This window comes from Salvelinus sp. IW2-2015, linkage group LG20 (assembly GCF_002910315.2).
Source record: "Salvelinus sp. IW2-2015 linkage group LG20, ASM291031v2, whole genome shotgun sequence".
In the NCBI taxonomy this organism is placed as follows: domain Eukaryota; kingdom Metazoa; phylum Chordata; class Actinopteri; order Salmoniformes; family Salmonidae; genus Salvelinus; species Salvelinus sp. IW2-2015.
The window spans coordinates 8,538,159-8,547,554 of record NC_036860.1 but is presented as its reverse complement, the minus strand read 5'-3'; the positions used below and the strand labels follow the sequence as shown (position 1 = coordinate 8,547,554).

General features: G+C 45.9%; 1 protein-coding gene across 1 annotated transcript in view; it reads left to right on the top strand.

The window, feature by feature from the left end:
• The first annotated feature begins 7,709 nt into the window (after nucleotides 1-7,709).
• The window catches only part of LOC111981894 (sterile alpha motif domain-containing protein 14-like), a 59,675-nt gene continuing 57,988 nt past the window's right edge, over nucleotides 7,710-9,396 (top strand). Inside the window, exon 1 of the mRNA XM_070449174.1 lies at nucleotides 7,710-8,001. The gene's annotated coding sequence lies outside the window, so the exon portion shown is untranslated. The remainder of the gene's footprint in view (nucleotides 8,002-9,396) is intronic.

The window sequence follows — 9,396 nt, the reverse complement described above, 5'->3', positions numbered from 1 at the left end:
CCAAAACATTTGACCCAAGTTAAACAATTTAAAGGCAATGCTACCAAATACTAGTTGAGTGTATGTAAACTTCTGACCCACTGGGAATGTGATGAAAGAAATAAAAGCTGAAATAAATAATTCTCTCTACTATTATTCTGACATTTCACTTTCTTAAAATCAATTGTTGATCCTAACTGACCTAAGAAAGGATTTTTACTAGGATTAAATGTCAGGAATTGTGAAAAACTGAGTTTAAATGTATTTGGCTAAGGTGTATGTCAACTTCCGACTTCAACTGGATAGCTGCCTGAATCGCCATGTCTCCAGCCAGCTTAACTACTCACGGGACCCTTATGATCACTCGGCTACGCATGCCTCTCCCTAATGTCAATATGCCTTGTCCATTGCTGTTCCGGTTAGTGATTATTGTCTTATTTCACTGTAGAGCCTCTAGCCCTGCCCAATATGCCTTTGCTAACCCTTCAGTTCCACCTCCCACACATGCGGTGACATCACCTGGTTTAAATTATGTTTCTAGAGACAATATCTCTCTCATCGTCGCTTGATGCCTAGGTTTACCTCCACTGTATTCACGTCCTACCATTCCTTTGTTTGTACATTATGCCTTGAATCTATTCTATTGCGCCCAGAAACCTGCTCCTTTTACTCTCTGTTCTGAACGTACTAGACGACCAGTTCTTATAGCCTTTAGTTGTACCCTTATCCTACTACTCCTCTGTTCCTCTGGTGATTTAGAGGTTAATCCAGGCCAAGCAGTGCCTAGCCCCACTTCCATTCCCCAGGTGCTCTCATTTGTTGACTTCTGTAACCGTAAAAGCCTTGGTTTCATTCATGTTAACATTAGAAGCCTCCTCCCCAATTTTGTTTTATTCACTGCCTTAGCACACTCTGCCAACCCGGATGTCCTAGCCGTGTCTGAGTCCTGGCTGAGGAAGACCACCAAAAACCCTAACATTTCCATCTCTAACTATAACATTTTCCGACATGATAGAACTGCCAAAGGGGGCGGAGTGGAAATCTACTGCAGAGATAGCCTGCAGAGTTCTGTCATACTATCCAGGTCTGTACCCAAACAATTCGAGCTTCTACTTCTAAAAATCCACCTTTCCAGAAACAAGTCTCTCACCGTTGCCGCTTGCTATAGACCACCCTCTGCCCCCAGCTGTGCCCTGGACACCATATGTGAATTGATTGCCCCCCGTCTATCTTCAGAGCTTGTACTGCTAGGTGACCTAAACTGGGACATGCTTGATGCCCTCAATCTCACACAAATGATTAAGGAACCTACCAGGTACAACCCCAAATCCGGCACCCTCATAGATATCATCAGGCACCCTCATAGATATCATCTTAACCAACTTGCCCTCCAAATACACCTCTGCTGTCTTCCACCAAGATCTCAGCAATCACTGCCTCATTGCCTGCATCCGTAATGGGTCTGCGGTCAAACGACCACCCCCATCCCTGTCAAACGCTCCTAAAACACTTCAGCGAGCAGGCCTTTCTAATCGACCTGGCCCGGGTATCCTGGAAGGATATTGACAACATCCCGTCAGTAGAGGATGCCTGGTTATTCTTTAAAAGTGCCTTCCTCACCAAAAAATGTAGAACCAGGAACAGATATAGCCCTTGGTTCACTCCAGACCTGACTGCCCTTGACCAAATCAAATCAAATCAAATGTATTTATATAGCCCTTCTTACATCAGCTGATATATCAAAGTGCTGTACAGAAACCCAGCCTAAACCCCCAAACAGCAAGCAATGCAGGTGTAGAAGCACGGTGGCTAGGAAAAACTCCCTAGAAAGGCCAAAACTTAGGAAGAAACCTAGAGAGGAACCAGGCTATGAGGGGTGGCCAGTCCTCTTCTGGCTGTGCCGGGTGGAGATTATAACAGAACATGGCCAAGATGTTCAAATGGCCAAATAATAATAATCTCAGTAGTTGTCGAGGGTGCAACAAGTCAGCACCTCAGGAGTAAATGTCAGTTGGCTTTTCATAGCCAATCATTGAGAGTATCTCTACCGCTCTTGCTGTCTCTAGAGCAGCACAAAAACATCCTGTGGCGTACTGCATTAGCATCGAATAGCCCCCGTGATATGCAACTTTTCAGGGAAGTTAGGAACCTGTAGCACAAACTAAAATAAGTTATGGGACACTGTCCATGGAGAATAAGAGCACCTCCTCCTAGCTGCCCACTGCACTGAGGCTAGGAAACACTGTCACCACCGATAAATCCACGATAATTGAGAATTTCAATAAGTATTTTTCCACGGCTGGCCATGCTTTCCACCTGGCTACCCCTACCCCGGTCAACTGCCCTGCACCCCACACATCAACTCGCCCAAGCCTCCCCAGCTTCTCTTTCACCCAAATCCTTATAGCTGATGTTCTGAAAGAGCTGCAAAATCTGGAACCCTACAAATCAGCCTAGCTAGACAATCTGGACCCTCTCTTTCTAAAATTATCTGCCGAAATTGTTGCAACCCCTATTACTAGCCTGTTCAACCTCTCTTTCGTATCGTCTGAGATCCCTAAAGATTGGAAAGCTGCCCCGGTCATCCACCTCTTCAAAGGGGAAGACACTCTAGACACAATGTCACGCCCTGACCTTAGAGATCCTTTAAATTCTCTATTTGGTAGGTCAGGGTGTGACTAGGGTGGGAAATCTATGTTTATATTTCTTTGTTGGCCGAGTATGGTTCCCAATCAGAGGCAGCTGTCTATCGTTGTCTCTGATTGGGGATCATACTTAGGCAGCCCTTTTTCCCACCTTCTGTTGTGGAATCTTGTCTTTTTGTGTTGCATGTGTTTGCACTCCTAGCTTTATGTTCGTTGAGTTGTTTATTGTTTTTTGGTGGAATATTTAAAAAGAAAGGAAATGTACGCCTACCACGCTGCACCTTGGTCTTCATTTAACGACGGACGTAACAGAAGATCCCAACACCAACGGACCAAGCAGCGTGGTCAGGAGGACTGGACCTGGGAGGAAATCCTGGAGGGAGCAGGACCCTGGACAAGGGCCGGGGAGTATTGCCGCCCGAAGGAGGAGATGGAGGCAGCGAAAGCAGAACAGCGACGTTACGAGGAGTTATACCAACAAAGCAAGCACGAGATGCAGCCCCGAAACATTTTTTTGGGGGGGCACACGGGGAGATTGGCAGAGTCAGGGTTTAGACCTGAGCCAACTCCCCTTGCTTACCGTGGGGAGCGTGTGACTGGTCAGGCACCGTGTTATGCGGTGATGCGCACTGTGTCTCCAGTGAGCATTCACAGGCCGGTGAATGCACCTTGGTCTTCATTTAACGACGGACGTAACACACAAACCGCTACAGACCTATCTACCCTACCCTGCCTTTCTAAGGTCTTCGAATCCCACCGTACCTTCTCCGCTATGCAATCTGGCTTCCAAGCTGGTCATGGATGCACCTCAGCCACGCTCAAGGTCCTAAACGATATCATAACTGCCATCGATAAGAGACAATACTGTGCAGCCATATTCATCGACCTGGCCAAGGCTTTCGACTCAGTCAATCACCACATTCTTATCGGCAGACTCAATAGCCTTGGTTTCTCAAATGACTGCCTCTCCTGGTTCATCAACTACTTCTCTGATAGAGTTCAGTGTGTCAAATCGGAGGGCCTGTTGTCCGGACCTCTGGCAGTCTCTATGGGGGTGCCACAGGGTTAAATTCTCGGGCCGACTCTCTTCTCTTTATACATCAATGATGTCGCTCTTGCTGCTGGTGATTCTCTGATCTACCTCTACGCAGACGACACCATTCTGTATACTTCTGGCCCTTCTTTGGACAGTGTGCTAACTAACCTCCAGACGAGCTTCAATGCCATACAACTCTCCTTCCGTGGCCTCCAACTGCTCTTAAATGCAAGTAAAACTAAATACATGCTCTTCAACCGATCGCTGCCCGCACCTGCCCACCCGTCCAGCATCACTACTCTGGACGGTTCTGACCTAGAATATGTGGACAACTACAAATACCTAGGTGTCTGGTTAGACTGTAAACTCTCCTTCCAGACCCACAATAAGCATCTCCAATCCAAAATTAAATCTAGAATCGGCTTACTATTTCGCAACAAAGCATCCTTCACTCATGCTGCCTAAAAAAAAACTTGTAAAACTGACTATCCTACCGATCCTCGACTTTGGCGATGTCATTTACAAAATAGCCTCCAAGACTCTACTCAACAAATTGGATGCAGTCTATCACAGTGCCATCCGTTTTGTCACCAAAGCCCCATATACTACCCACCACTGCGACCTGTACACTCTCGTTGGCTGGCCCTCGCTTCATACTTGTCGCCAAACCCACTGGTTCCAGGTCATCTACAAGTCTTTGCTAGGTAAAGCCCCGCCTTATCTCAGTTCACTGGTCACCATAGCAGCACCCACCCGCAGCACGCGCTCCAGCAGGTATATTCACTGGTCAACCCCAAAGCCAATTCCTACTTTAGCTGCGTTTCCTTCCAGTTCTCTGCTGCCAATGACTGGAACAAACTACAAAAACCGCTGAAGCTAGAGACTCTTATCTCCCTCACTAACTTCAAGCACCAGCTGTCAGCGCAGCTCACAGATCATTGCACCTGTACATAGCCCATCTGTAAATAGCCCATCCAWCTACCTCATCCCCATACTGTATTTATTTATTTATTTTGCTCCTTTGCACCCCAGTATCTCTACTTGCACATTCATCTTCTGCACGTCTATCACTCCAGTGTTTAATTGCTATATCGTAATTACCTCGTCACTATGGCCTGTTTTATTSCCTTACCTCCCTTATCTTACCTCATTTTCACACACTGTATATATACTTTTTTGACTGTTGACTGTATGTTTGTTTATTCCATGTGTAACTCTGTGTTGTTGTATGTGTCGAACTGCTTTGCTTTATCTTGGCCAGGTTGCAGTTGTTCATGAGAACTTGTTCTCAACTAGCCTACCTGGTTAAATAAAGGTGAAATAAATCAAATAAAAAACTGTACATGGTGTTCTTCTTCACTACAGTAATGTTGGTAAGTAGACACTAGTTGGCGCCAGAACCTTGAGGACCAAATTATACCATCCTGCAGTCTACACTCCCAGCTCCTCCCCACACCCCCGACAGTAGCTAACAATATTAGGGTGGTTGCAGCATCTCATTTACATCTCATCAGGATCTCCCCCTTGTGTAGGTTAGACTGGTTGGAAACAATGGCATGTGAAGAGGTATACAAACCATATCCGTATGTTCTACATGATAAACCTTTACATCTTAGAGATATTCCTGGTATCAGTTAGACAACCTTTATTTTGTAGATATTTTCAAGGTTATATTTTAGTGTGTATGTGCTCTGTTGCTCCCCCATGTCCCTCTGATAAACTTGAATTGTCTGGCAATATCACCACAAGGGGAACAGTATGCTGATGTGTAAATCGACAATGCAGTGAGGGTGGGCGGGTGTGCATGTATTTAGTGTTGGTGTGTGCATGTGTTCGTGCGTGTGCACTAAATGCGTCGATGTATCTACCTGGTGGAGTGTGTACTAATACAGTATGCACGCATGTCCTTTATGTAGGCTAATGTGTGAGATACAGCACATAAATAGACAACTTGACTGAAATAATAGTTGATGATTATAGATGGTTAGGGTGTGTGCAATGACTTTGTGTGAGGATGACATGAGTTAGTACAACAAGACCTGAGCTGAGAAAGAGGAAGGGCCACAATTTGAATAGAGCTTTATGAGAGATCAGCAGCAACGCCTGGGGAGTGATTCACTCATTTCAACAGGGGCATATTTATGCTCTTGTGTTACACTGAGCCCCCCCCACCACCACCACACACACACACACACACACACACACACACACGCACACACCAGTGGAGGCTGCTGAGGGGAGGACGGCTCATAATGATGGCTGGAACTCCAGCCATCATTATGAGCCGTCCTCCCCTCAGCAGCCTCCACTGATGCACACACACAGTTAAGTGCTAGACAGCTAGGCGGGTATTAACGACCCAGGAATGCCTGTAGGATAGATAGGACTGGTGAAAATGGATGCTTAAAGACTCACAGCACATCATGGTACTGTGAGAAAACATCAGACTACCATCGAGAAGCAAGCATTTGTCCAAAGATCATGTGCATGCATCAATGTACTCAGTTCTTGTATAATGGCCTTGAGCATACGAATATCTGCTGATGGTCATGTGGATGCAGCATTGATGCATGTCTAAAGCCGATTGAACTGTCTACGTTTAGCTAACTATGCAGCCAAGTGAGGGCACCAGAGTCATATGTAGAGATACTTGCTGACGTCAGACATTCCATAAAGCAGGGGTAGCCAACGACATTCAGGTGCTAATTATTTTCGGACTGGATATAGGGGGGCCGGAATATATTTCTAATCGTTTGTACACTGCAAATTGACCACAACCAAGTCCAAAAAGAGATTGTATTTGAAAATAACAATCATTTCATACCTTGATTACATTGAGACACGATGACATACGATCACACACACCCCTTTTTTTATTCATGGGGGATACTTTTAAGCTGAATTCCTGGGCACAGATTCCCAAAACACTTCTTATGCAAAAAGCTGTTCAAGAAAAAAAAGATGTTGATATTCCTCAACAATATCTTAAGATAGAATGATTTTCTCACGGAATCCTCAAATATCTTCTTACGAATTTAGCTCACGATCTAGCTAGTAATGGCAATGATGTTGGCATATTTCCTGCTGTTCTAAAACATGCTCTTGGGTTCAAAATAATCAATACTGAAACTTTCAGATTAAGTTTATGAGTGAATTAATCATGTGAAATTGCTTTCATGAGTTTGTTCTCTCACTGCCCTGAGTTTAAGACAAGGGTTTCGCCATCTTGGAATTTAGAACAAAAATCCCAAACTTTATTTTTAAGATTCTATTTCTTCTTAACTTTTTGCTTAAGGAGAAACATAATAGTGCAAGAACATTTCCAATAACATTTTTGAGGAATATCAACTTTGCTTAACTTTCTTCATAAGTCTATAGTTAAGGAAAACCTTTCAGTTAAGAAGGTTTTGTGAATCTGGGCCCTGGTCTTCTGGAGAAAATAAAAATGCTTGTTGCCGAGCCCTGTCATAATGTATCTCACCAGAGCTCCACCTTAATGGCCAGGCGCAACTTACATCTCTATTGGAGGACCGTAGCGGATGCACCTGTCTTGAGAAGTGCATCTCCTTTATCCTCCATCCATCCACTTTTAATCCTCCTCCTCTTCCTCCTTTTCAGTGTCTCCCCAGGCAGACAAGAGAGGCATCTCACATCTCCTTGAGTGGCCTGATAATAAGCTGAGTGGAGTGCTGCTGACTGACACCCCCCTCCTTCCCTCCTCCCCCTCCTCCATCACTTATTCCTCCTCCCCTTAGGCTCTTACTGCCCCCATCCTCCCCCTACACACACACACACACACACACCAGGGCTGAATCACCAGGACCTGCTTCAGAGCGCTGCCGTCTCCATCATACCAGACAGCTGTGCTTGAGTGTGTGCTTGTGTGTCCCTACCTCAGCCTGCCTCTCTCTCTTTCTCTCTCTTGATTTTTCTCCTGTCCCTCTCTCTCTTTACCCCATCCTTCTCTCTTTCCTTTCGCTCTGCCTTAGACACTGTCATCCACTCCCACTTCTCTCTCTCCCCTCCCTCTCTCTTTCACCCCTCCTCCCTCTCTACCCCCCCCTCTCTCTCCTACCCGCCCTCCCATCCTCCCTCTCACTCTCTCTCTCGGCTGTCCTTGACGGTGCTCTGTGGCAAAGCAGAGCACTGTAGTGCTGGGTTGTGCAGGAGGAAGCAGGCAGCCAGCCTTTGCCCAGTGGATACATACTGTTCTGTCTCTTCCAACGCTGCTGCCATTACCCGGGATACGCAGTCGGCCTGCCGTGCTGCCAGTGGAGTCGAGGGCCGATGCCAGTCTGCCATGTCGACTGAGTGCCAACCTAAGGGGAACACGTTTTAAAGGTGAGCTGCACTGCCTTTACCGCCCGGACTGTTTACCTTGTTGTTGTCTCGATTCCGATCTTGTTTTCTAGTCTTTTCCTCTCTCCGCCCTGCTCTGTTCTCATCTCTATTTCTGCCTATCTCTTATTATCTCTGTTCTCYTCGCTCCTCTCTCTCTCCCTCTTCCTCTTCCTCTCCCACTCTGAGCCTGCTAGCCCTATCTCCCGACAATGCTTTTTGTTGTTGGGAACAAACCCCCTCTTTTGGCAACAAGCTGTGCTTGCTTTGGGATGTGTTTGTCTCATTTGGTGCGGTCACTCAAGCCAAGGCATCCTCACTCTGACTGAGTAGAGAGCTTATTAGATATTCAGCTGCATTGACCCATGTAGTTCTGTCTGGGTTGTTGTCAGGCTACTGTTTTCCTTCACTCCCCTCGTTTGATTTCTCCTGAGGTATGTACCCTCCTGAAGTCTGTTGCAACATTTAGCAATACTCTGAAAGTGAGATATTTTAACTCTAAAATGTAGGAGCTTAATGTGTTCTATGCATTTATTTTTCTTCTGGGTATCTTTCTAAATATCTGCCTCTCCATCTCTCTTTCCCTCTCCCCCTATTTTTTCTCTCTCTTCCTCCATCTCTCCATCGTCCTCCTCTTCCTTCTATCTCTCTCTCGCCGCCACGTGAGAGAGTGTCTGTCTTCCCCCAGGGTTGTTTGTGTTGTTCCTAACACGTTAACACACAGATGGGACACGGCGTGTTCACACAGCCTAACGAGCAAGCCCCTCTCATCATGTCCAGTGGTAAAATACTGCAGCTAATGGGGAAAGATACACTGTCCTTATAAACCATGACACCCCATAGGACTGTGTCATTGCAGTCTGAAATTTCTTCCTTTCCTAGTTTCCTTTCCTTCATGGGCACTGACCTGTCAGGACTCAATTTGTTAGAGAACTTTAATGGAGTTATATCCTATTGTTTCACCTATCAATTATCATGGAAAGGTTACAAGGAAGTGAAACAATGTAAACATAGGGAGCCAGCTTGGACTCAACATAAAGTAGTGGTGTAGTAGTTGTGGACAGTGTATAATGGTACATGAAGTTGTCTTGGACTGAGCTCTTCTTATAGGCCACTTTCCTCCAACTGTCTGGCCCCATGGCCGTCACTCAGCTCCTAAACCTGTCTCTGTGTGCAGGAAGTGATCGGTTCATATTTCCTGCCCCTCCCTTCGTCCATCATCCCTACCTTCTCTGACCCCGTTGACTCCTCCTCAAGAGGGTGACTGGTTGTACGGCTTCACCGAACCTCTGAGAAGCCGGCTGTTCTCATTATCGTTATATCACACAGGGTTAGTGTGTGTGTGTGTGTGTGTGTGTGTGTGTGTGTGTGTGTGTGTGTGTGTGTGTGTGTGTGTGT